The sequence below is a fragment of the Bombina bombina genome, chromosome 1 (assembly GCF_027579735.1).
Source record: "Bombina bombina isolate aBomBom1 chromosome 1, aBomBom1.pri, whole genome shotgun sequence".
Taxonomy (NCBI): domain Eukaryota; kingdom Metazoa; phylum Chordata; class Amphibia; order Anura; family Bombinatoridae; genus Bombina; species Bombina bombina.
The window spans coordinates 278,703,742-278,708,692 of NC_069499.1; positions in this window are offsets into that span (position 1 = coordinate 278,703,742).

Sequence of the window (4,951 nt, forward strand, 5' to 3'; positions counted from 1 at the left end):
TGATGGTGTGGCTTTATTTAAAGGGGTGGGGTCAAGCGCCCCACCATCTTTAAATTTCACCAGCCGCCACTGGATCAAGACATTTTTATATTTACTGAATAATGAAAGAATCTATAAGCATAATTTGCAGCATTAAAGTTAAAAGTATGTTTTAAACATATTTTAATGGGCATGGATTTCTAGATCTCATAATCAGAGCAAGCATTGTGTTATCTAGCAAGAGTTTCTGTTACAATCCTTTTAGACTAAAATCAGATGTTTACTAAGTTGACCAGTTTTCCAAGACACCATTTAAAGGGACATGAAACCCATATGAAACCAATATGCAATTTTAAATAACTTTCCAATTTACATCTAATATCTAATTTTCTTCATTATTTTGATATCCTTTGTTGAAAATCATATCTAAATATGCTCAGTAGCTGCTGATTGGTGGCTGCACATAGATACCTCATGTGATTGGCACACCCATGTGCATTGCTATTTCTTCAACAAAGGATATCTAAAGAATGAAGGCATATCCTAGCCACTGCCTCACCAGCCTCTGACGTCACCGCACGTCACTGATATATATATATATATATATATATACATCTTTAGAAATATATTTGTATGTAATCTCTATGTTAAAGCCCTTTGCCTGCTTTTTTCTAATACCTGAGACCTCATATCTTTGAGCCCTTAGAATTTTTTTGAGCAATATGTTTTTTAAATAATTTTTATTAGATAGAGTTATTATGTAATACAAGCGTAATAACCGACGCACAAACACCCGCAATATACCCCTTATTGCTTGCTCCTAATGGTTGCTTATTTACAACAACAATAATAATAATAACTTTGTAGTGTATTTTGATGATTTATTTTACCCCCTTTTCTGTAATATAATTTTCGAGTTTTCTTGTGTTCTTAATCTTTTAGTATTAAACACATTGAACAAAATAAAAACAAAATACGCAACTCTAATGAAATACAGCAATATCTTTATTTTATTATGTCAGTTTAAAGGGACAGTACACACCAATTGTAATATAACTGCATGTAATAGACACTACTATAAAGAAGAATATGCACAAATATGCACAAATACTGATCGAAAAAATCCAGTATAAAACCTTTAACAAACTTACTTAGAAGCTCCCAATTTAGCACTGTTGATAAAGTTAGGCTGGGACACCCATTAAAAGGGGCTGAGAGCAGACACTCCCCCACTTCCCACTCCCCTGCATATGAAAATAACCATTACACAAACAAGAACAAGCTGGAGTCTGTATATATCAGTATACATCTAAAACTTTGGGCTTGGTTAGCATTCTGAAAATCAGCACAATGTTATTAAAAAAAAAGCAAAACTATACATTTTTACAAAAAAACTCCCAGATGGGCTATATAAATGGATTATCTACAAAACATTTATGTAAAGAAAAATTTAGTGTACGATGCCCCTTTAATCTTCCTGAATGTTGCATCTGGTATGATGTATCATGTGACAACCCAACAATAGGGGTCAGTGATGAAAGGAGAGAGTTTTGGAACTTGCAGCCAATCAGTGAATGTAAGGAGTAGCGCAACATCCAATGCATTCAGGATTTCGTACACAGGTGAGTAGGTTGGACAAGCCTACTTGAATCATTGCCATATCCATCTATCAATTTTTCAGGCATTAAAAAGAGAAAAAAATGTTTTAAAAAATATCTGCAAACAGGATCTCCATACCAAAGTGATCAAACTGTGTTCCATAAAATGGAAAATAATGTTAAGAAAATTTGCAGTTGTTAGTCTTCTTCAACATGATGAATCTTTCTGTTTTATCACAGAGGATGTATGTAACTCTTCTATGCTGGAAACAACCTTGGGTGATATTTTATTCATAGGAAGCTGTTTTGTTCCACATTGCCTTAAGTGATTCGTACTGTGTAGTGCCTTTAAATTCCTCTGTACGTGTCCTTGAATCTCAGCCTGAAAAGTGTTATGTTTTTAGTTTTCAGTTGAATAAGAGCCTTCAACTCCAAAATAAAATGCTTGATAGAAACTTCATTTTATGTTTGTTCTTTAGTGATGAAGAAATGTGTAGCAGCTGCTCTTTAATCAGGACTCCAGAGTGTGAAGTGTAATAAGTGATATATGGAGGAAGTCGAACTGTCCAGCTCGAGAGCATCCCTGGTAGACCCTAAATCAGTATATGCACTGGCCTTAACCTCCCTGGTATAAATATATATGACTAGAGTGTAACCAGCTGCAAATAAAACTTGTTATCAAAGACTTTAAAAAGAACTAAGAAAAGTTGTACATTATAAAACAAATAATGCTTGGTTTTAATGTCACACAAGATCTAATTGAACTTGTATATGCTGTTAACCCTTTGGTTTCTAGAGAGGAAAACAGTGCATCACATTCCATTCAGAGACACTTTAAAATATAGTTATTTATTTAGCTGCTCTTGGTATTAGCAGAAGTGTGCATTCATTTGTAGAAAATATGGTTTACTATGTATCTCCAGGATCATCTCTGATAAGAATGAAAGTGTTTCAGAACAAATGTTATAATATTCTGCATCATTATATACAATCTTGCAATAGTATAGTATAATATATTCCGGAGTAAAAATGTAACATAGCTGTAACATTTCCCTGTTCATGTATTCAGTGCTTTGGAATATGGAGTGCTTTAAAATCAATGATGATAATCATAATATATAGTTGTGTATGTCACATTATTGTTAGGTTTTGCTACTCACATTTTGTCTTTAAATGTGAAAATTGTTACTGCTTTTGTGGTAGAATTAACTCAGAACATTGTTATTGGAAAGTATTTTTTTCTCTTACAGACAGCTGTTTGAAGATACAAAGCGGTAAATTTTAGTTTTACTATTATTCCCATCTGCCCATACGAAAAATAATTTTTCTACAAAGCTAAAATCAACTGACACCCAGCTTCTAATCCTACTGCAACCTCAGAGCATAATTAAATCAAACATGGCTACATATTGAAGAACTTAACATCTGGTTTTCCAACATTCAAGGCCAAATTAGAGTAGAAAAAAAATCAATGCTTAGAGACATAAATGAACCTCCCAGAATTAATTTTTATTAAAATTACAAGGTAAAAATACAAGACTTTATTTCCTTATCCTTAGGGTATTTCATTTTTAAATTAAATCCGTTTTTCTCACACCATTTAAATTAGTCCAACAAATTATGTACACAAAAAATGTTTTGTATTTTTCTACACTTTGATTGGGTAAACGAAAAACTATAAGAAACAGGCTTTCTCAGGCTATTGGAGTGGATTTTTTACAAGTAAAACGTAGCCAATGAGACAATAATAAATGGCAGCTAATTGATTGTTTATTAATGACAAATGTCTATTGTGTTTGAAAGCGCTTTATTTTAAGTAACCAGTAATATTAATTCAAGTGAGTGAAATTAACATTTTCAAGTCATTTTGTCTCATTTTATAATTCACATCTAAACACTTTGGGGCAAGATTACAAGTGGAGCACTCAAGCATTAACTGTGCTAAAAGTAAGCTTTTTGCACTCTTGCGTCAACCAGACGAGCGCAGAAAGCCAAACTTAGAATATAACATGCACGTTCACGTATTCTACCATAGGAGTCAATGAAGCAAAAGAAAGTGGAAAAAACCTTTACATCCTACTCGTGCACAATACTGATCGCATATTCTCAAGTGCGCTAACCTGACATGAAAATATGAATATTTCACATTCCAATGTTCTTCACATTCAAGAATATGTTCTATTTTTTACATATTTCTATATATATATATATATCTGATGGTATTTTGGTAAAATTTATATATCTATACATATACAGTATATATAGAAATTATTATGCCTCATTTACTAATTTACTAAATTTTATTTTTAAGGTAGAGCATTGGTAATATCCAGGGAGCAGCTAAGTCAGCAGCATTCAGATTCTACCTTTAGAGGGCCATGGATCATCACCTGAATGAGTGGGGGTGTGGTTTTGCAGGGTATAAGTATTGTGTTAGTAATTATTTTTTGTTACCTTGACAAAAGGCCCAAGGGCCCATAAAAAGGAGAAAATAGTCTTTTGTGGATCTGAATTTAATCTGTGGCTCATACACTAAAAAAAAGCTATGCAAGAGTGCTGGTCTATATGGACATATTTATATATATATATATATATATATATATATATATATATATATATATATATATATATATATATATATATATATATATATATATATATATATATACTTGCAGGACAGGAACACTTCACTATTACAATATAGTGACAAAGAACTCTGGGATGATATACATGTGTTTTGTTTTTTTGTTTGGTGCCTACACAATTTTCTGATTCCACTAATTGTATTAGTTGGCAATAAAGGTTATATGTATACATTATACATATAATGTAAACATTTAAAAAATTGGGCAAAACCCTAAGATTTGTCTTTGGAAGAAGTCACTGGTGATGAAATAGAAAAATTTAAAAAGAATGTGAAATGCTCCTCCAATTGATAGGAATACAGCTTTTGAATTCTAGATTTTATGCAGTGCAAGGCCAATATATACCACACAAAACCATGTTTTCCTTTGGTTTGGTATTCCCTTGAATTTTACAACCCTACAAAAACCTATGCAAAGCACTTTAAATAATTCTTCCAATGTATTGGAAAAGACACCATGTTTTTTTAAGTCCAGCTAGTGGAGTAATAGTTGTTTACACGGATGCCCCATTTAAAACCCCCCCAAAAAAAAACAATTGCCAAAGAAGAATATAGTTACCACTTTCCAGAAAAAGTGTCTATTTTTGCACTCTCTCCAAATGGACCCTTAAATCTGTCTAGTTTGTATTACTTCCCTAATTGCCAATCAGTCAGCATATTCAAATGTATACTTGCAAGCACAGGTGCATTAACTCTTATGGAGAGTGCACACTTGAGTAAATGCACTCTT